The sequence below is a fragment of the Protopterus annectens genome, chromosome 3.part1 (assembly GCF_019279795.1).
Source record: "Protopterus annectens isolate FY-2018-M chromosome 3.part1, PAN1.0, whole genome shotgun sequence".
Lineage (NCBI taxonomy): Eukaryota > Metazoa > Chordata > Ceratodontiformes > Protopteridae > Protopterus > Protopterus annectens.
The window spans coordinates 900,247,932-900,273,061 of NC_056732.1; positions in this window are offsets into that span (position 1 = coordinate 900,247,932).

A 25,130-nucleotide genomic window follows, 5' to 3' on the forward strand; every position below is an offset into this window, starting at 1 on the left:
GGAAATACAAAGTGCAGAAAATCACAGTCACAACAGAAGAACATTTTAAAAGCAGCAGCAATCCAGTAGAATACTCCAACAAGAATGTAGATAATAAACTTCCCTAGAGTGAAATAAGTGGTCTGGAACACAAATGCTTCAAACAAAACTAAGACACTTTCAGAAAAGCAGACACAATAAGCCTTCAACCAGCAGTTCCCAGCTTAGAAGGGTGTGGGCTATCTTCCCCTACCACAAGAGTCTACACCACAAACCTTCCTAATGTAAAATAACTGGTTTTAAGGCCAAGTGCTTAAACCATAATAAAGAGACTTAAAACAACAGCCACAATAAGCATTCTGTCAGCAATTCCCAGCTCAGAAGGGCAAAGGCTACCCTCTCCTCTCACTAGAGTGTAGTCTACAAACGTTCATAATGTAAGACAAATGGCCAGATGCCCAAATACTTAAACCAAAAGTAATAGACTTAGAATAACAGTTACAATGTAATGCGATGCCAGACAGATGACAGTGACATTTTGTTTATCTACCTACATATATCATGTCATGGTTAGTAGGCCCTGTGTTATCTTGAGGAAAAATCCCTGTGGTCTTTCCAGCTGCTGCATGTGCCTGGAGAGGTTCCTGCAAAAGAGAGCATTATACTGTATTATTGTTCTGATGTGTTTGGCTGCTGTGCTGTCATCCAGTCTTGAGATCTACATGTGATGGCATGTCTTAAGACGGGCACCATACGTATGTACTGGAAAACATTAGTGATAAAGGTTATAAAGTAATAACACACTAAAACGTATTGCCATGATGATGATATCCACTGTATCATTTGGCAAGGTAAGTATAACTGACAGGTATAATTATCAGTTCAACAACACAAACGCAGATATATTAAGCATTAATGTAGGTATGCACCATGTGCATCAGATACAAAGCTTTTGTATCCCTGAATCCAAAAGAGAGAAAACAATGATAGAGCACACTAATCATCACTTGCACAGGGTGCTGGGGGGAGGCAGGAGACTTAGGCTGGCAGAAATGGTCAGTGTGTGTGAGCAAGAAAGGGAAGCAGGCAGGCTGTGTGTAAGTCTGAAGGGGTCTTCTATCTGAAAGTGGTGTGTGAGAGTCTCCATAAACACAGACAAGCTCAGTGCTAGCTCTTTGTCTTATTATGTTGGACAGTTGTGAGTGGTGCATGGTAGAGTTGGCAGTTCATTGTTGTCACTCCTACCATGGGAACTGGCTCTACCAGGAGTTTCACTAGCACCTCCATGCCCAAGGTCAGATGGAGTGCTGCTACCTGAGTGTGACCAATGTCTGCTAGATGTGCTCCCTTCACAGGAACATCCAGGACCATGACACCATGGCCTGCCAAATCTCAGTGTGGGCAGCACACTCCCAATGGACCAGCAGAAGTACTACCACTATGGAAGCATGATCGGGAACAGCCACATAGGATTTCAGGAGATGTTGTGGCTGACGTATACCCACGAGGACACCGTTCCCATCTCAGCAGATGTGCCATCACACACATGGCTCATTCCATGACAGACATCTCCCAGTCCATCACAGACACTCCTCATTCCAAGATTTCATTCATCCGATCCAGGTAATTGACAGCATGTTGGAGGCAGTCATGCATGTCAGATTGTGCCACATCCACAAGTCTGAGAATTTGTCTGAAGCACCATTCTATATGTGCCTGTACCTCCATGATGGCCCTAAACATACCCTGAATGACACAGGAAGCGACACCTGCAGCAGGTGGAGGAGGGGCAGCAGGCCTCCTCTGAACACCCCTATCAACCCTCCTGCGTGGTGCCTTGCCTACACTTTGGCTATAGCCAGACTCAACAGGCACTGGAGCCACAGTAGCCACACTTCCCTGCTCAATGTCATTGCCCTCCACCAATCCTATATCTGTGGGCTCAGTAGACTGGGTAGGCATAGGCCTACTGGTTGTGTCCAGGGAAAAGAAGGCTGTGGCTGGATGTCAACCTCTGTTTCAGATTTAACCTGTGCACTTCCCAACTATGTCTCCATTTCACCACCATCACCATCAGTGCTTGATAAGACACTGACATCAGGTGGCTGTCATGATCACCTGTGATAAAAAGGAAGAAACACAGGCATACATTAATACCTGTACTACTATGGCATAATATATGCTAAACAACTACCAGTCATACCACTATTACAGACAGTACAGCAATACACACAACAGGCCTAAAATGACACATTAGATTACTAGAAATCGATCTGCAGTACTGAAATAACTTGATTTGGTTTACCAACTGCAGGAGGCCTATGTTGCTGGATTCCTGATGGTCCTGAAATAAGTTAAGCAAGAGGTAAGGCCAACATCACCACATTTAACAGTAAGGAGGTATTACATGTACTCTTCTCAATCAGCATGATGTGTTACTTTACCAAGAATGTGGCTGACAACTCCAGACTGAGCTTATCACTGTACTAATATTCAACCCCCCCCAAAAAAAAAAAAACACAATTGACACAGAAGTGACTTTTATTTCAATTGTTTTACTATACAACAGTATTTAACTGGTCATATAACAAAGTCTAACTGGAAGTTCTTCCTGGGACTGAGAAAAATTTGCACCGACATCAAGGACATATTGTGGATCACTCTGCTGTGAGTTGTCCTGTGTCAGAAGATTCACCAGGAATTCCTCATTGGGGATTAGAAGTGGTTCTGCAGCAGGCCCACCCCCAGGTTTTCCTCTGTTCTCAGGCAACAACAGCTGCATGCCTCCATGCAGATGTGAGCATGTCAGTGTCCCTGTGAAACACCTGCTCATATGTATACCTGCTCATACGTATAGCCATGGCCACCCACAGCATTTATGTTATCAGTGATTTGCTGCCTATACACCGTGCTGGTTTTTCCTGTGGATTTCAAAAGTGGTGGAATACAGCACAGAAAGTCTGCACAGACAGAATGTTAGGTGCTGCTACTGCAGCTTAACTCCATTTGTATGTGGTACAGGCAGCAGACAATGCTGCTGCTGCTGCCAATAGGCCTATGCTCAGAAAGAAAAGAGTTTCCAGGCCACATTTAACTCATCACAACATACATGACATGGACATTGTAGAGTTCTACAGGATGGACATGGGCATAATACAGGTACCTTGTGACCTCTTTCAGCCTCACCTAAGAGCCACAGCCTTTACCTCATCATGCATCGGCTGTGTACTACTTGCATGACAAGTCAGCCCTGAACTAACACTGTGTCAGCTGCTGCATATACAAGGTAAGTCCTGAACATGTGCTGTATTGTATAATAATATTATGACATGTCCTTGTATTTCATCACTTGGTACAGTAAGCAACTACAAGGTGGGAGACTTCTACAGAAATTAATGTCAGATGTAATGGCAGAAAGTTATTTGACTTGTATGTGTCCATTAGCAAGTAGTAGGCCCCAGGCCTCAAAGATTCTCACATTGATACCTCCTCAAAGTAATGATCACAGCATGCCCACAGTTTACCAGCATACATGTGAAATGGGAAATCATAAAGAGAGACGTTCAACAGTAATGAGACACATAGCAGTTTCCAGCTTCACCACCCTCACAAGATCAAACTGACAGGATACAAATCAAGAAGACTAACAGTAGTTCAGCCTGGCTCTACCCCCTTGAAAAAACATTATACCCTTGCATGTTCCTTGACATGAACCCACCTTTGTTCGCCACTCCCAAAACAGCAATCTATGCTTGTTTGTGGCATCCAATATTCTATTAATTTTATGACAGCTGCATATCATATTGTCTCCAGCAAATATCCTCACACATTTTAATGTGAAAGATATAGATTGGCTTACACACTGCATGTCTCTGAGTACTGGTCAGATAACTGATAAATGACCAATAAACACAGAAAGGTAGGACACAGCTGTATATTTGCAAGGAATAATCACAGCAGGTTATCTGACCAATAAGTACACTACATCCAAATATATTACATAGAATACATTTGCAAATAACAGGTTATGCCTTGACATTGGTGTACATTCAGTTGCACTTTGTTGTGTGAGGAATTGCATCATGTATTTGCTGGATAAGTGTTTGTGGGGCAAAGATGGATAAGTCTCCCCTCCTGTTCTGGGACAGCCATTTCAGTGAGAGCCAGGATCCAGACCTATGTAGTCATATTTCATGTGTCCTAACAGTTTCTACTATGTATGTCATAGACTGATTTTCTGCATTTCAACTAATTCTACATTTTTTATACTTTTTTTGACTGGGCACTGTTTGCTTGATATGACACTTAGCACAAACGGCTTTGGCTATGTGCATCTCATTTGTGTGCAGAGTGACAGTGCACAAATCAGATGAATGGGCCACCCATGAAGCAGACAGGACCCAGACAGGCACACACATACACCAGATGCATTCAATCAATACTATTGTCAATTCCCCAGCAGCAGGCACTCTCATGCAATGTGTTTGCATAATGGTAAGCATAACACAACACATTCAAATGTTGCAAATCCAAAATGTGCGCAGTCCCAGTAAGCACAATACCTGCAGTTGGCAGGAAAACATCATTCTACATTGGTCATGATCTGTGATAGGCAGGGCTGGCATTTCTGCAATGTTTTTGAGATTTTGTGCTCAAAGATGGGGTGTCCAGGAGTACAAAGTGTTTGTTGGACTCCTAGTCAATGAACATTGGCCAAGGCTGTTGCAGAGGGACTATCATGGCTTGGATTACAAGACAAAGGCCTGGAATAGTCTGGTCCAGGGTCTGATCAGTGCTACAAGTATCCCCCACACTGGTGAACAATGTAGGAACTACTACAGAGACCTCAGGTTGAGGAAGAGGGATGCCCTTGACTGTTGGATTGAGGAATGTAGTACTAGAGCACCCAACAGATGTGTAACCATCACTTATAGAGACTACTTGTCAGCATTAAAAGCTGGATATAGTCAGGATTGGTATGATTAATGGTATTCTGTTGTGTTCTATTTTTTCCTCAGTCATTACAGACTGGGCACTGAATGCTCAAACCCATGCTGCTAGATTGCTATGGATACGAGATGCATGTGGTATGTATGCATAACAACAGTGGGGTTATTTTAGCATTAAAAGTTATGATGCATTTATCTTTTACTTATACATGTATATCAAATTGAGCATTAATTTCTTAACTGTAATAGGGAAGTATGCATGCTTTATTCTGGAGGGCAAAACAACAGTTAATTATTACATAGTCATAGGTTTTGCCTTCAAAATCCACTCTTTCCAAATATATTAAATATATATAATATATTAAACATGTAATGATTTCATCAGTATTGCAATGTAACATCAGAGCTGTAAAGCAGTGTCACCACTGACTTGCTGTAAACTATAATCAGTATATTTGGACCATTCATATGTGCAATGTATGCACATATCAAGGATTGCCTACTGCAATCTGCAGTATATTGTGCATCTGTTAGAAGCTGGGTAGTCTTAGTAGACAAAGGTATTTGTTAGGTGTTTGTAGTGTTAAAGGTAAAGATAACAGAATAGAGTAAAATAATTGTATCAATGCTTTGTATTTCACAGATGAAGTTACTAATGTTCTCCCTTTTTTCTCTCACCCCAGCCCTTTTTCTCTTTTGTTTTCTTTTTTGTGGGGATTTATTATTTTCTTTGTGTGTGTGTGTGTGTGTGTATGCGTGTGTGTGTGTGTGTGTGTGTGTGTGTGTGTGTGTGTGTGTGTGTGTGTGTGTGTGTGTGTGTGTGTGTTTACTTTTTTAATTTTTGTTTTTCCCACAGCACAGCAGGGTATGACTGTCCCATGGGATCCAACTGCCCCAACTCCACCACCTCCAGCACTGATGCCCAGCACATCTGGTGTAGAACCTGGTAGCACCCCCTATGATACCACAGCACTAGCCAGCCTCTCAGGCAGTTCAGTCATGGAGGATAGGCATGTGGCTCCATCCGGGAGCAGCAGCAGAGGGGGTGAGTTTATGACCTGTGATGAACTGCCAGGGATGATGCATAGGATTTTGCACCACACTGTTGATGTATACCTACACCAGCTGGAGACACTGCTGTTCACTGTTTATTATATAATACAAGGAGATGCAGAAATCAGACACTGCAGCCATTGGTGCAGTGAGTTGACAATGATGACACTCCACTGGGTGACGACTCAGTTCTCACTGTTACCCAGCTTGATGTCCATGGGTTCACGATATCCTCACCCTCACCCCAACCATGGTGTTCACCCAGCTCATGTGTTCTTCACCATCCCTGTCTCTTGCCTTGTTTGTCTTTCTGTCTGCAATTGTTTCCTCACCTGCCCATCTTACCTCACCCTGATATTCCTACAGCCCTTCCCCAACATTCCTCTCTCTCTCAAAAAAAAAAAAATGGGTACCTGTCCCACAAAACATATTGTCCCATACATAACTCTCCATTTCACACACGTGTCTTCATGACACACATGATTCTGTCCAATTTTCTATACCACAGATTGTGTTGTGGTCACCCCTTTCTCTGGAGTTGACAGTCCAAATATAGCAAAATTGATTTATTCTGGAATAAATGGATAACTTTCGTTCTTTCCTACATTCTTCCTGCACATTCCCACCTTGTTTTCCCTTTGTACATTCCCCTGCCTGCTCCCAATCTCACCACTTTCCTGTCTTCCAAATTTCTTTTCTGTAAAGAAGTATTGTGACTATCAAATCTGCCTTTCACTAACTCTCAAAAAACTTAAGTACTAGGCAAAAATCTTTAAAACTTTTTTGGAGAATAAGTGCTTAAAGCAGTTTACAAATGAGACCACAGTGACTGAATCTTTTTCAGCAGATCTCCACCTTCAGAGGAAAAACAAAAGAGTGCTGAAAGAGGTATCCAAGGAATATCAGACCTTACACTCCTTGTTGCCATCTAGGTATGTCATATTCACTGAGGCATGTTAGTCAATTTCTCCTAGTCCCTCTAGTATGGCTCTACAGGAGGTCTCTATAGATTGGGAGTAAACATTTCTATTCAGACTGTACTTCAGGCTTTGGCTGAGAAGGGAGAGCATAAAATGATAATCTATGAGGTTGAGGGAGGCACTGACTAGGTATTGCTGAGAGAGAATGTTACTGGATCTTTGAAGGTCAGGCATTCCAATGATCCTCTTAAGACCTTAAAGCTAGTGACTCTTAAAAAGGTGTCTCAGAAGACAAAGCATTTGTCACCTACTTCTACATTTTCTACCCAGGAAACTTTTCAAAAAGACTGAAAATGTTTTGCTCAAAGCCACTTTAAGGCAATCCAATTTATTTGGCATTTACTTCCAGTTTCTACACCTGATAACATAAATAGCTTCCCTTCAGATGAAGAGATTCTTTCTGAGTCAGATATTAAGGAGTTGAACTACTACTCACATTTATCTTCTTCTACTCCGTGTGAGTTTGAATCACAAGATACCCTCTCCTCAGACTTCCACAGTGACTATATTTTGGGTGATATAGTCTTAAAAATGATGGAATACTTTAAATGGGAAGATAAGGAAGTGGTAGAATTTCAGTATAAATATTATGATTAATTGAGTGTGTAAACCAGTAGACATTCCCCCAGTTTTAGTTGCTATGGACAATGGGTTTGCTTCTGCCTCTTTTCTCTGGTTCTTAACCCCATGCCCCTTAGAAATTATATACATTTTAAAGGGTGCTTAACACGCATAAATTCCTTTACAGAAACCTTGCTACTGATCCTGTGATTACTATCTTTTTTTTCCCATTTTTTTTATAATGCTAAACTTTATTCAACCATAGAAGATAACAAATCCCCATAAACAGAAAGATCCCATCTCACCACCCATTGAACATTAACAAGTTGAAATATCCTTGAACATTAAATCCACAGTAAGTAACAATAAAAAATGTTCCTGTACATTTTGAATGTAATTGAATGGAGACTGTCCTTGTAGCAGAACCATAGTTTATGTTCATAAACTGCTAGAAGCTTTTCAGTGTTCTTTGGTGGTCCTGCAATCATTTCTATGGATGGGATATAACGTATTAGGCCTTATCTCATTTCTAACCCTGTCCCAAATGATAAAGATATGTATTATTTTGATAGACTTGGAAAGTAGGTCTATATATTATTCACTCTGGCTTTTAGAGCTATCACTTGCCAGATTCACAATTCCAAGTATCTTTAATCAGTTTTTGCTAAAATGCAGCAAAACTTGCTTTACTTCCTAACTTCGACCACTACATTCTCACAGTTAGGCATGTTAAACTTTGCTTCTCAGGTCACTATTATGCATGCTTATGATGTAGTAAATACCATGTCCAGAGCTGCTTCTACTGGTACTGTAATGTATAAACATGCATTGGTAAGATTACAGAATTTCCCTGATGGAGACCTTTTGTTTAGCACATATTCAGCAGAAGTATGGAAGAAACTAAAAGAAAGAGGTAAGTCATTGTAATGAATCAAATAACTCCTGTTGTGTCCTATTTCTAGACATTAAAAGAATTATCCATCTTCCTCTGGTCCTTTAACATCTTTTAAAGCCTACCAAAAAAGTCAGCTAGATAACAGTATAAGACAAAATGGCAGGCAGATTCAAAAAGGAAAGGATACAGTTTACAAAGACCCACCTTTCAAATGAAAGCCATTGACTACCTGCTCCCCACTCAAGACATTTTTTCCCAAATTGCAGGCAGTCTCTTCCACTGCCTTCATTTCTGGAAAACGATAACATCAGATATCTGGGTTTCAAAAATAATTAAGGATGATGACATACTTCAGTGGGCATCCATTCCATCTCAATCAAGGATATCTCATCAACCAAAAAATCATATACATTTGTTTCCTTATGTTCTGTCAGATTTCCTGTCACAGGGAGTAATAGGATGTAATAAAATGTCAACTGAGAGAAAAAATGGATATGCCCCTGTATTTTACTAGGCTGACTACCATAATACCTGTATATTTCATCTCTTCTCTTCTGTTCTCTTCTGTTCTCTTCTCTTCTCTTCTTGTCTCTAGAATAAAGCCTGACTGCACTCCTTTCCTCACTTCTGAATTGTCATTACAGTAAGTTCCTCTACTCACACTCAGCTATATCTTTCTTAGTACTACTATCTTCCTAATGTAATTTTTGTCTCCTCTTAGAAGTAATTTTTCACAAAAATTTAGTTTACTTTTCCAAGGATCTGGTTCCCATTACTGTTCATACAATATTTCTCTTTATAAATATCTCATTTTCTCTTATCTATCCATATATATATATATATATATATATATATATATATATATATATATATATATATATATATATATATATATATATATATATATATATATATATATATATATATATATATATATATATATATAATATATATATATATATTGGATCCAGACACATGTTCAACTAGCATATGTCCAAATCAGAAAACATCGAATACACATACAGGAAAGTGTTTAACATCGACAAGCACTTCCGTGTATGTGTGCCTGTTTTGTAGATCGGACTACAGTGTGGGTAAGGGAAAATTCCCTTTTCCCCACTGTAGTGTGATCTCAGAGTGAGAATAATAAAGTGGGGGGTGTGGGGGGCATGGGGGGAGCAAAGCCCCCCTGCAGAGACGTAGATTTTTTTTTTGAACTACACATACAAGGAAGGGCTTTTCGATGTTAAGCACTTTCGTGTATATGTGTCCGATGTTTTGTGATTCAGACATATGCTAGTCGTGCATGTGTCCTAGACCCATATAAATATATATATATATATATCTATATATATATATATATATATATACATGTTGGATATGGATTATTGTACTGTATATAAAGCTTGATTATTTTTGCTTAATCTCATTTACGCATACTATTATACTGTATATAATCCTTCAATTTTTGTCAAAACTTTCATGATTGTTTTAAAGATTCTACAATATGTGGAGAGTTAACTCCAAGACACCACTCAAAAGGGGGATATGATACACCAGACTATCTTGATAAACAAAATCAAAATAAAATAAATAAAAAGAACCAGTGCCTCCATCTCAAAAGGGCTCACATTTTTACCCCATGATGTTTCTGCTTCCCAGAAAGGAAGGCGCATGAAATTTTTTTGGACCTTTCAAAGCTAAACACATTTTTTGGTTCCAAAATTCAAGATGCTCATTTTACAAATGTGTTTTCTCCTTTTGTTTCACAAAGCTTTTCTAGTAAACTTGGAGTTAAAAGATGCCTATTTGTACTTCACAATCCACAAAATACACAAGTGTTTCCTAAGATTCTTTGCCTTTGGATTGTGCTTTCAGTTTACATCCTTGCATCCACTGCTCTGAGAGTTTTCAGAAAGTGCTAGGCCATTGTCATAACATTTTGCAGACTTTAGGGCAGTGCTATTTTTCCATATTTGGATGATTGCCTCATATCAGCTCCATTAGTCCAGCACACCTTAGCTACTGTTCTATTCATCATATCTTTTTAGCAATCTGGGGTTCAATCTAAGTCTGAAAAATGAGAAAAATCCAATGGTCTCTCAAATCAGTTTGGATTTTTCCTCTTCACTCCTTGTCTTACCAGGATCCAGTGCTCAATTTCAACAAGAAGGAACTCCTTTCTTGGGACAGTCAGGACTTACTAAATCTGTAATTCCTATTTTCTCCCCCTCTTGCTCCTCATTCAGTCTTGATAGATGCTTCAGACTTTGCAGTGGGGGGACAGTGTCAGACGACATCATATCAAAGTTAAGGGTCATAGGAGTCTTGTTTCAGGAACTAGCTTATACATCTCAAGGAGAAGAAGGTCCTAATAAAAGCTATCACATTCTTAAATCAGCTGTGGATTCCTGAGCTACTGTTACTGATAACAGACAATACCACATTGATGTGGTATATAAACAAAAAATGGGGGACACAAACTTTAGAGTGCAGAAAGAAAGGACTGCCGGTATCTAAAATAACCTTTTCTAGATGGCTGTCATGGGCTATCCAATTTTGTTACACTTATCATGTAAAATCCTACCTCAGAATGTAAGGGCTCACTCTAATACAGTTTTGGCTACTTCTGGGGTGCTTTGTAAAGGCTGGACTAAGGCTGGACTCTAGTTCTTTACTAGAGATGGTTACCTGCTCTTTTGTACACACCTTTACTTGGCACTACAAACTTGACTCAGCCTCAAGAGGTGGAGCTGGATTTTCAAAAGCCATCCTTCTAGGGTTTCTATACTCTAAACCTTTTCCATATACTTTTTCTTCCTACATTATGGCAGTATGATCTAATACAAGATATAACACAGTTCTGTAAGTTAAACGAATCATACTTAAACAGATAACTGTTGTCTTATTATTAGCACCATCCTTCCTTCTCCATTTTCTTCCTGCTCTTTTGCTGGCCTGGCTAGGGTACCCTACTTAACTTCTACGCTCCTGACATGACACTATCTGCTGATATTGATCTAATTGTTATACAGCTTCAGGCTTCAACCTCCAAGTTTTTCACACTCTTACATTCATCTTATACCATCATGCAGTCCTGTAGCAAGGTGGATGTACAGGGTGACAGGATGGAGCCCAAAGGTTTGTAGACTGCTCAGATGTCTGATCATTGGCAGGATACATTCCATATAATCACAACTACTGCAACAATAATCTATTGAAATATCTACTCTTAAGATGCATTAACTTACACAATTGTCTAAGGTCAGACTTGTAGTCCTCTCTCTATAATTTGTCTCTTATTGACTCCACAGTAGTGATCAATGGTTGACCTTCAAACCATGAATGATCCAACTCTCCTTCGCCTCCTATTTCTTCTCAGAGCAAAGAGCTCCTCAAATACCTGACTAAAGGAACTAAATGTTACCTCAATGGATAAATAAGACATACATGCTTGATTGACTCATATCTCAACATATCACCAACCTTTGGAGCAAGCTTTTACTGCATATAAAGCAGAGTGCGACCCCTGCCATGCTCAAGGTAAACCTAGATAATTAAATGGGCAGAGTCATTCACCTCTGGTCTATCTCATATTTTTCACTTTGAGGATGAATGGAAGTTTTGAATATGAGTCATTGTGTAGTTTGCAATGATTTGTATACTGGTTATCTTGTACTTGCTTGTAAAATTATGAACCTTTGAATGGCACTGTCCATTTACTGTAGAATGCAGATCTGTCATTGGTTGTTAAGGTAATCCTGCATGTTTATGTAAACTGTGCTCATTGATTAGTCTACTTGCAATGTAATAATATAATTGGCTAGAAAATTGCATTTTGCTCTGTAAATTTATAACGTAGTGACCACAATCAAAACTTATCCATTTTGAGTAGGAAATATAAACAACCTTCTTCTTCATCTTCTTCTGGCTGCTCCCGTTAGTGGTCACCACAGCAGATCAACTGTTTCCATTTCTTCCTGTCCTCTGCATCTTGCTCTGTCACACCAACCACCTGCATGTCCTCTCTCACCACATCCATAAACCTTATCTTAGACCTTCCTCTTTTCCTGTTACCTGGCAGCTTCATCCTTAGCATCTTTTTCCCAATATACTCTGCATCCCTCCTCAGCACATGTCCAAACCAACATAATATTGCCTCTCTGGCTTTGTCTCCAAACCTTCCAACCTGGGCTGACCCTCTAATATACTTATTCCTAATCCTGTCCATCCTCATCACACCCAGTGCAAATCTTAACATCTTCAACTCTGCCACGTCAAACTCTGACTCCTGCCTTTTTGTCAATGCCACTGTCTCCAACCCATATAACATAGCTGTAGCATATAACATAGCTGGTCATATGGTCATAGCATAGGAAATATAAACAACCATATTGACATATTTCTCAACCAATTATATTTATGACTTGCCCAGTTTCTATTCTTGTTTTAATCTTCATTCATTTAGTGTTGAAAACACAAAGAAGATACTTTACCAAGCTAAAGTGTAGCAATCTGTTTACATTCAAAATATATAGCAATAAACAGCGTACTTTATATATCATTCTGTTGATCATTATTGTATAAATTTTATAGAAACTGCAGGCAACACTAATCTGTCCTCATACACACTGTGACCAGCAAATAAATATGGACCTGAGTCCTTTGTCAGCTTTATCTTAAGGTTGGTGACGTTTTTCTCTCATATCTGATGTTAGATAAAGGATGATGCACACAAATAATTTTTGAAACCTTAGTAGACCCTGCAAAGAGTAATATTAAGTGAGCAATCCAGTTCAAAATGGTAACAAGATGAAGTAACCTTTGCAGAAATTGGGAGCTGTTTCCTTGTACCTAAACCTTTATCTTTTGTATTTAAGTGACTTGTTACAAATGATTCAACGTGTTCATTATCTGGAAAAAAATTTAAACTGCAGAAGTTAGGAAGTCTGTCAAACTGTATATTTCTCTTAAGAAGCTTGTACAAATACTGAGCAGTACCCTTCTCCCTACATTAATTGTGAAATTATTCACAAAAGTATGATAAAGATAGTTTTTTAAGGAGCACTCTTCTAAAAATTCTATTTTTGAGAATACTTTCCTGAGTATGCTGAACGATTGGACTGAGCAAACTATATGGATACAAATTAGCTGGAAGCAAATATCACACATATTTTTTTTTTTCTGGCAAAATACTATCAGAGATAAACATTATTAATTTTCTGACTAACAAACCAAGGCAAAAACTTGGAGTATCTGCAACTTAGCTGACATAGGTTCTTAGGTAAATACTAAGTTAGCTGCTCTTGTGGATCATTTTAAGCCTAGCCAACTTTCTGAAAGGTCAGAATCAAACCCTATATCTTGTATCTGTAAGGTAAACACCTTAACCATTATACCAACCCTAATAATATTCAGATGTTGTGAATGCCACATGATATAACAGTCACAAAACCTCAAAAATCATTGCAAAGCTTCTTTTTGCAGGGGTCAAGCCCTTTTGTTCCCCTATGTGTCAAGGATTAAATGAAATGTGTGTGTGTGTGTGTGTGTGTGTGTGTGTGTGTGTGTGTGTGTGTGTGTGTGTGTGTGTGTGTGTGTGTGTGTGTGTGTGTGCACATATATATATATATATATATATATATATATATATATAAATTAACAAAACAAAAACTGAAAAAAACAAAAAATATATATACTTGTTTGCCACCTTTCTAAGCAAGTATAGTCCAGTTTTCAGGTTAGTGCTGAATTCTGGCTGTGTTACAAGTTTCTGTGTTTGCCCATACCTTAGAAGGAAGCTTCTCTGTTCAGTGTGAGAAAGGGAGCCTTGAGCAGCCTATCTGTTCCTGGAGGAGTGGTTTCAGCCCAGAAATTAGTAGATTATTGGCCATTTTTGGCTAATTTCTATCTCTTTCATTTCCCTGCAATAAAACCTACATTTGCAAGATTTTTGTGCTAGTATACAGCTCAGCAAGCTCTTGCCTGGTGCCCTGCAGAGTTCTACAACAGCAGAAAGACAAAAGAGAGACTTTGGAGTGATTATCATTTTCCTTCATTTTCTTGCTGCCTTTAGCTAATTCTGCCTAAAACGCATATTGTCTAGAGTTTCTGTGATTTAATAAGCTTGTTTCGGCTACATATTGTACTTATTTTACCGCCTGCACTTTAACAAAGTTGTTTTTATGTTTACATTACCTGTTTAACTGTTGTAGGCTACATACTCAAGTGTGAAAGCCATTTCTGTGCATTTAAAGTGTTTTTTTATTGTATCTGCTTTAATTTCTGAAAAAAAAAAAAAAAATATATATATATATATATATATATATATATATATATATATATATATTTGTTTTCCCACCTTTCTAAGCTAGTATAGTCCAGTTTCCAGGTTAGTGCTGAATTCAGGGCTGTGTTACAAGTTTCTGTGTTTGCCCATACCTTACTGAGATAGAAGGAAGTTTCTCTGTTCACTGTGAGAGAGGGAGCTTTGAGCAGTCTATCTGTCCCTGGAGGAGTGGTTTCAGCCCAGAAATTAGTAGTTTATTGGCCATTTTGGGCTAATTTCTATCTCTTTCATTTCCCTGCTATAAAACCCGCATTTGCAAGGTTTTTGTGCTAGTATGCAGCTCAGCAAGCTACTGCCTGGTGACCTGCAGAGTTCTACAGCAGCAGAGAGACAGAAGAGAGACTTTGGAGTGATTAAGTATAATTTTTCTGCATTTTCTTGCTGCCTTTAGCTAATTCTGCCTAAAACACCAATTTTCTAGAGTTTCTGTGATTTAAAAAGCTTGTTTCAGCTACGTAATGTACTTCTTTTACTACCTGCACTTTAACAAAGTCGTTTTTGTGTTTAAATTACCTGTTTAACTGTTGTAGGCTACACACTCAAGTGTGATAGCCATTTCTGTGCATTTAAAGTATTTTTTTGATTGTATCTGCTTTATTTTCTGAAAAAAACAAGGAAAATATACTTGTTTTCTCACCTTTCTAAGCTAGTATAGTGCAGTTTTCAGGTTAGTGCTGAATTCAGGGCTGTGTTACAAGTTTCTGTGTTTGCCCATACCTTACTTGGATAGAAGGAAGTTTCTCTGATCACTGTGAGAGAGGGAGCTTTGAGCAGCCTATCTGTCCCTGGAGGAGTAGTTTCAGCCCAGAAATTAGTAGTTTATTGGCCATTTTGGGCTAATTTCTATCTCTTTCATTTCCCTGCTATAAAACCCACATTTGCAAGGTTTTGTGCGCCGGGCAGCTCCAGTTAGCTAGGGTATAATTATTGCCGGCTCCACAAAGTCTACTCATCAATTTGTCCCTTGGAACTAGATAAACTTTCAACTTAAGCACTCAGACCATTCACTTTTCATACTGGCACTTGCTCAAAACTCATAGCAAGCACTAATAAACCTTAGCACTAGACCCCCATATACTGTAGAGAAGGACAAGGCTCTCTATTCGACCTTACCAGCCAATCAGTAAAACAATTCACTGTACCTATCCAGGCATGTCCAAAGGGTAGTTTCAGGTGTACTCTCCAGTCCAACTGGTGAATCTGGGCATTTTGAGGCAATGTTACAATTGCCTCATGTACACAGACAACCCTCTCCTCCTTCCACCAAACACTAACACATGCGAGAGATGCAATTATATAGCCAAACTGGAGGCTAAGCTCTCTCAACCCAAGACTGGACCAGGCAGTCAAGAGTTGAGGGGAATTACTTGCATCACACCATCAGTCTCACATAGACCTATGAAACCAGCACCGGCAAAAAACACACATAAATACACAAAAACATACTTGGAGGCTCTAAATAAAAATCTGCTTTAGCAACAGAGACCTTCAAAGCAGATATCCAAACAACCTCCACCCCCAACACAAACCATGAAACACATACTTCACAAAACCAGTTTGCCACACAATCACAGCCCTTAAGGAAAAATAACATACACTAGTAATAGGTGACTCTATAGTCAGGCACACTAGGCTGAACAAGGAGAAGGTTACTGTTAGCTGCCTGTCGGGTGCCAGGATCCGCCACATAACACAAGCACTCAGGTCACTCCAGAACAAGTTCAAATATGACTCTGTCATTGTCCATGCTGGTGTGAATGACCTGAGCCATACCTCTCTAGACTACATCAAAGAGACACGGAGGAGCTCTCTGACCATGTAGCCCAGGCCGGCATGACCCTGACCCTGAGTAGCTTCCTGCCCTCACCAAGAATGATACCATGGTATAGAGAAAAAAAAATATCAATTTCAACAATTGGCTAAACTTCTGGTGTCATTCAAAGGGGATCCAGTGTCTGTCAGCCTGGGATGACATGCTCGACAATCCATGCTGCTTTGCTAGAGACAGCTTGCACCTGTCACCCTTAGGCTTTTGAATAATGGCCAAGGCTTTTGCCACCCCCATAGTGCCTTTTTTAGGCAAGGCTCAAAAGACAAACCCACCACTGTAACTAGCACAAGTAACAAAAAACTGAAGCTAATGCTACACAATGCCAGAAGTCTAAACCTCAAAATGCATGCAGTCGAGGCACTCTTCAGTATGGAGAAAATCGATATATGTGCAGTAACAGAAACCTGGTTTAAGGCTCCAGAGAGCACCACAGTACTACCAGACAACAACTCATACCATACATTTCGGCCACAAAACCTGGACTGAAATACAAAAGGTGGGGGAGTATCCATATTCATCAAGGATACCCACACCTTCAGGTTAGTAGCACAGCACGATCCTTCAGAGATTATTCACGTGCAACTAACAATGGGCACAACTGCTATTCAAATTATAGCTTGCTACAGGTCACCCACCATGTCCCAGGACCCCCACTCTGCATTCCTGGACACACTGGGAAACATAAAGGTCCTACCAAACACCCTGATATTGGGTGATTTCAATTACCTAAACATTAACTGGGAGAACTACTCAAGTACAAACTCCCTTGCCCAGCATTTCCTAGAATTTATAAACTCAAATGCCCTGGATCAACTGGTCAACACCCCCACCAGAGGTGACAACATATTGGACCTGGTCATCACCAACATGGGTGACTGGAGTTCCACACCAGAGGCCAACCCCTCACTGATTAGATCTTACCATAAACTAATCACTATGGATATCCACATTCCGCCACCACCCCCGGTCAAAGAAACCACTGTGAAAAACTTTTCAAAAGCAAACTTGAAGTTACTTAAGACCGAGGTCGGAAGTTTCAAAGCCCCCATGCTAAAGGATAACACTGTCCAAGCTGCAAAATCCTTTACTAATGCACTCTACGGGCACCTACAAGAATGCATGGATCCTGCTATCCCAAACAAAACCAAGACTCACTCCTCCAAGAAAAGGAAACCAGTCTGGTGGACCCTGCCATAAACAAGCTATACAATAGAAGGAGGAAACTAGTACAGAAAAGAGTAAAATCCCAAGAAGGGAAGACATCTCTGATCAGTATCAGCAAGAAACTACGTTCTCTCATAAAATCATCCAAGCCTAGCTTCGAAAGAAAAATTGCCATGGACTCCAAAGATAACCACAAGGCATTCTTTAACTATGTCAAGAATCTAAGCGGCAATTCTCAGATCTGCTTGGAGTTAGTGCAGAATGGCAAATATGCACTGAACCAACCGATATAGCCAACATCCTGGCAGACAGGTTCAGTGCAAACTTCAACCCCCTCTCACCCCCAAAAGGGCCCATATCTATACCAGAAGAATGTAGTGCCCCTGAAATCACAGACACTCAGGTTAAAACAGCCCTCTCCAAAGCCAAAAACACAGCATCAATGGGACTGGACAGTGTCCCAGGCTGCATCTAATATGAGCTTAAAGATGGACTAACCCCTCACCTAAACACACTGTTTAAACTCAGCCTCTCCACAGGCTACGTGCCCACAGAGTGGTGCACAACAATGGTTATCCCACTCCACAAAGGTGGAGCCACAATGGACCCCAAGAACTATCGTTCTATAAGCCTGACTAGCTTGGTCTACAAAGCTTTGGAGCACATCATCGTGGATCTCATTAACAGAGACATTGGAAACCTACAAACACTGGACCCTATTCAGTTCGGCTTTGGTAAGGGCAGATCATGCCTCCTTAACCTGGTGGACTTCTTTGAGACAGTTACCACTGCTATAGATGAGGGAAAGGTGGCCCATACAGCCTACCTAGACCTTGCAAAGGCCTTCGACACCATTCCCCACTCAGGTATTATAGACAATCTCACCAGCCTGAACATAAACTCCTACAGCACGAGATGGGTTGCTAACTGGCTCACAGATAGAACTCACATGGTAAGGGTTGCGAGAGCTAGGTGTGACTCTAAACCGGTTACAAGTGGCGTTTCCCAGGGCTCAGTCCTAGGACACCTCCTATTCGGCATATACTTCTCAGAGGTACAGGCAAACACAGGAGGACTATGGCTGACCAAGTTCGCAGATGACTGCAAACTAGGGGCTATAATTGACTATCCGGCTGACACAGACATCCTCCAAAATGGTCTCACTGAGACAGATATCTGGTGTCAAAACCATGGCGTCAAGCTAAATACCAAAATGTGCATAGTCATCCCCTTTGGAAAAAACAAAGTACCCACAAACTGCCACATAGGTGGTAGCCCCCTAAATATGGAAGACATAATAAGGGATCCGGGGACCCAAGTAGATAGTAACCTCTCCTTTGATAATCACATTGCCAAAGTGGTTAGAAAGTCCTTCTGTGTTTGACCCACCTAATCACAAAAGGGTTTGCATCCAGATCAAAGAGGTCATTGGGCCCCTCTATGCCAGTTGGCTGCAGTCTCTCTGATTCTAGCTTTGACCTCTTCATTCAGACTACCCTTCTCCTCAACTACTCCTCCCAGATACTTGAAGCTGTTTACCTGTTCCACTATCTTCCCTTCTATCTCTGTTCTTAGCTTCTTTTGATTTTCCCAATTTGCTGCCATTACCCCCATTTTATCTGTGGTTAATTTCATCCCGTGTGCCTGTAGATTTTCATTCCATTCTCATATCCTTTGCTGAAGTTCTAGCACAGAATCTGTCTGTACTGCCACATCATCTGCATACAGCAGCTTTGTTGAGCCGTCCCCTCCAACCTGTTTGTTAATGTTTTCCATCACCAGTATGAACAGCAGTGGGCTCAGAGCTGAACCCTGATGTACACCCACACCCACTGGGAACCCTTCTGTGAGGCCGAACACCGTACATACTTGAGTTATTGGGTCCTTCTACATAGCCTGCACTAATTCTACCAATGTTTCTGGGACTTCAAACCACCGCAGTACTGCCCAGATCAGCTTTCTTGGGACCTTGTCATATGCTTTCTCTAAATCTTGGAATGCCCAGTTGGACTCTCTCCTCATCTCTAGCATCTTCTCAAGTATCTATCTCAATGCAAACATCGGGTCAGTTGTGCTGCATCCTGATCTGAATCCAAACTGCTCATCTCCCATCTTACATTCTACTACTCTGCATATTCATTTATCAATCACCCTCTCCAGAACTTTCATGCATATCTCCAACTTAGCTCCAGTGCATCATTATTACTAAATGCAACATACTAAATAACATTTGCAACTTAGCTCTGGTGCAGCTACATAACTGCATATACTTTGTAGTTAATGTCTCCATCTTTGCTCTAATGCAGTTTCATTACAAAATATACTTTGTTACCTAATGTCTACAAATTAGTGCTAGTGCAGCTATATTACTAAATATACCATATTACTTAATATTTCTAACTTAGCACTGGTACAGCTACATTAATAAATATAACAGCCTAATTAAAGTCACCAACTTATTTCTGGTGCAACTGCATTACTAAACATACTTTGTTTACTAAATGTCTCTAATTTAGCTTTGATGCAACTACATTACTTCATCCTTCAGATGAGACCATTAAACTGAGTTCTCATTTACGTGACTTGGTAGCATATCAGGTGTATGTAAAACACTGTACAGTACCATAAAAAAGAGAAGGGAAAGGTCCCTGATTCGTTGGCCAGATTTTCTCTAGTAGTATAAATATCACCTCAGGTTTCCCTTGAAAAGTAGGACTAGCCTAGTGGGATTAACCCAATCAACAAATTAATAGATAAAATGTTATATATAGATATATATATATATATATATATATATGTGTGTGTGTGTGTGTGTGTGTGTGTGTGTGTGTGTGTTTGGATTCACTTCATAATCTCAAAATACTGAAATCTCAAATTTCAGTTTTTCAAGACCATGAAATCGAATGCAAACAACACCGAAACACGAAAACCGCGAAGTCCAAAACCGCAAAATTCAAAACACCTAAAACACAGCACACACCAGACCACACATATACCACAACACCCACATCACAACATAAACAAACAAAACAACACACATCCACAAACCTGCAATATAAATAAAAATGGGGGCAAGCCCCCTGCACGCCCCATGTACAGGGCTGCACCCCCACATCCCCCCACTTATATATACTAACTCCGAGATTGCACAAACAGTAAACAAAAGCAAATACACACACACACACATTCTACAGTCCCTCACACACACACATCACACATATCAGCACACTCACATACACTCAAACTCCCACCCAAAACCCTTACAAAACATTCACTTACCTGACATAACACCTAAATCCACACATGGCACCACACACCATCCACATACAATCCCAGACATTACGTAGCATAAAGCCATAACTGCAAATTCGAGATATTCGAATTTGCGATTATGTACTTTTGCTATTTTCATACTTCGACTTTATAGTCTCGAGATATTGAAATTCGACATTTCAGTATTTCAAGATTATAAAGTGTTTTCATATATATATATATATATATATATATATATATATATATGTGTGTGTGTGTATGTGTGTGTGTGTGTGTGTGTGTGTGTGTGTGTGTGTGTGTACACTCTCTTAGTTATGTCTCCAGCTTAGTTCTAGTTCAGCTTCATTACTAAATATACTTTGTTACTTAATGTCTCCCATTTAGCTCTCTTGAAGCTAAATTTGTTGCTGTTGTGTCTTTCGGCTTTTCCCAGTTAGGGGTTGCCACAGCCGAACTCCGGTCCACTAATGATTGGTAGTTGATTTTTACGTGCCGAGTTACCAACCCTGACGCACAACCTTCAACGAAGGTATACCCATTCACGCATGTCTCGACGCAGAAGACGCTCTAGCTGAGAATCGAACCGGACAGCATCTACTAAACATATAATGGTAATTAATATCACAAACTTAGCTTTTGAGCATCTACATTACTAAAAATGCTGTATTTCTTAATGTCACCAGCTTAGCTCTGGTACAGCTGCATTACCAAATATACCTTGTTACTTAACGTTTCCAACTTACCTCTATTGCAGCTACATTACTAAGTATATCTTGTTATTTAATGTCTCCAACGTAGTTGTTGTGCAGTTTCATTACTGAAAATACTTAGTTACTTACTTACTGCCTCCAATTTACCTCTGGTGCAGTTACATTACTATATATGCCCTGTTATTTAATGTCTCCAACTTAGCTCTGGTGCAGCTACATAACTAAATATAACTTGTTACTTACTGCCTCCAGTTTAACTCTGCTTCAGCTACGTTATTAATATACCATGTCAGTTAATGTGCCCAGCTTAGTTCAGATGCAACTACATTACTAGACATACCATGCTAGTTAACATATCTAACGTAGCTCTAGTGCAGTTATATTGTTAAATATGCCTTGCTGTTGTGTTGGCTAACTTGTTGTACATCTACACTGCTATGTGCTTTCTACTTTGCATAGTTCTTGGCACAATGACAGGGCTTTTAATCATCTCAGCTGTCGTCTGAATTTAGTACTGAACCCAGCACACAAGTAGAGCAGGCTGTGGTGGGACAGAATGAAACAACTCAGATGGTGGCCTGTTGTCTTTTTTGTTTTGGGGGTTTGTGGTGCATTTTGCATCTTCCTAATACCTTGCAGGTTTCAGATGAGTAACAGTGCAGGCCCTGTGACTGTAAGCCTCAGTATGTACAGGTAAATTAGGTAGGAGTGGTAATGGCTGCATGTTTGTTCATTACAGGTGAATATTTACTGAGGAAAAAGATCCTCCCTGTCAGGGTGAAGGGACCCACAAGTACCTTACTACAGGCACAGTTTTAATTGCCTAGTTTCTGGTAAGGTGTTTCTATATCTCTTAAATGGCACCTTTGATGAGAGATAGAGGGTAACAGAAACTCTTGCATGATAAACACTATATACAGGCAGGACTCCAAAAAAAATAAAACCAATGAATGAGCAAGTAAGTATATACACTGTGCATACACCAATAAAATAAACAGACTTCATGTTCTATTTTATGCAAACTTTGTATCTTAAGCCATTAGTTAGCTACTGTTGTGCCTTGCTGGTATTTAGTATCATGCATGATATATCATACCATGACTTCAGCTGACTTTTTCTACCCTGTTGGGAATATAAAAGACTGTACAGCACCTGTGTCATAAACATAATAAGAACTGTGGCTTGAGTAGATCACTGCCCTCCATCTGGAACTTAATCTTTCCTTATTTAAATCTTGGAAGTCTGGCTCCTATGTTGTTTTAATTATAGTTATTTCTCTGCTATAATGAGTTTCAACAACTACGGTAATTAACTATACAGCACACTGCATTATTTTATACAGTTCATCTAACACCACATGTTATCTCAAGGAAACACTGTTTTCATTGGTATGGGTAAAACTCACCCAATCACAGGTGTTACACTTGCCAACAAATTCTTGGTCTTATTTTGTTCAGCTGCAGCAATATAATTTTGTCCGAACAAATGACGCATGTTTGTATTGTCCATTTCTTTGAACTGCTGTGCATATGCCTGGTCTTTCTTTATTCAGTAAATTATGCAACGTATGCACCAAATCTTAATACAGAAAATGTCCTTTTAAATGCACTGTCTCAATCAAACAAGCTAATTACTGTGGAAAGATTTCTTCTTTGGCTAACATCCAACTTGGTATGTGCACACTAATTTAATTAATTCCCTCTGTGTTTCTGATTCCTTTCTACAACAATATTCATATTTACATATTAACTTAGCAATCCCCAATTAAAATTAGTGTGGTTAAAATAGTAGGAGCTCTTGCTACTTTTTCTATATATATATCTCATATGCCAGTGTGTGTGTGTTTTCTTTCTTATATTCATTAGATGGGCATATAATGTGATAAATTACAGATAACAAGAGATAGCAGTCTGCATAGTGGGAAAGACAGTGCTGTTTATTTGAATATTCTTTTTTTAAGCAGTCAGTTACCAGTCTTATAGAAATGTTGCAAATTGTATTACCTGTCCTCTCAGCTGTACGTTTTAGACTGTGTACTTATTTTCATGACCACTTTATTTCTTCATATGATGCACCTTTATTTGGAGACAAACTCTTGTTTTCAGAATTGACTTATTCCTTCATGTGATTTTCTGAATTTCCCATTGCATTCAGTTTTGAAGATGTTTTGCAAATGTAAACCAGACTTCATGACCTACATAAAATATCATTCATTAAAATCTACAGCTTTTACAGTGGGCAGGATTCAGGAAGGCTTACACGGAGTTCAAGAGTAGTGTAAGCCTCCGTGTAAGCCTCCCGATTCAGGAACAGCCCAAACCTCTGTGTAAGAGACAGCTAACACGTCTCTTACACGGACTGGGCGTGGAAATGCTCAATACCTCATTTGCAGCTGAAAGATATGCAAATGAGGTATTTGAGCGATCCAAGAAGCCTAAACCAGTCCGTGTAACGGACGTGTTAGCTGCAGAAATGTACTCAGCTGACAACTGAGTACATTTCTGCAAAATTGACAACGGAGCTATGTCAGCTCCAAATAAAGGGTGCATATGTTTCATTTAGCATGCCAATGGCCAAATATGTGGCCATTGGCATTAAAAAGTGTTGCAAAAATATTAAAAATAACTTTTTTTTTTTTCGTGGGATTTTAATGTGTAACTGCAGCGCACACCCGCGCAAACAGGGTGCGCTGCTTAAAACTGAAAACCGAAGCTTATAAGCCCACAATTGTGGGTTTAATGTATTACATGGAATGACAATGCAGGGACTAGCAGAGCAAAAACAATATGGCCTCCATGTAGTGATTGTCAAGGGGGGGAAGCTCCGTGTAAGACATGTAACTAAGCATTACTAGGCAATCCTATGTAAATGAGGGTTACAATACTGAATCACACTGCCACATAGGTAATGAGCACTTTCTGAGTAGTGTAAGAGTTATAGAAGGGGGAGGAATAGAGTAAGAGGCAGGTGACATCACGGGGGGGAATGATAGAAATAAGTGTATCACATTGGAGGACAGTGTAACATGACAGATGACAGACAGAGATCAGGGAGAGGGATGTGTCCCAACAGAACACTAGGAAAGTCAAGAAATAGAGGGTGCACACTATCCCTACACTCAAACTTTCTTGATATACGTGCATGCGCGCGTGTGCACGCGTGTAAGGCAGGTTCAACATGTGGGAGCATGTTGCAAACCATTTACAATGGTTTGCATGGGCGTGCACGTGTGTAAGGCTGTGTGCACGTGTTTTAACATGAATTAGCCAAGTTCACACCGTGTAAGGACGTGTGCGCGCATGTAAGTAACTGTGAGCATGCTTAAGCTGGTGTGCACATTGCTCCCCCTCAGGAAACAGAGAGGAAAAAGGAAACAACCAGAATAC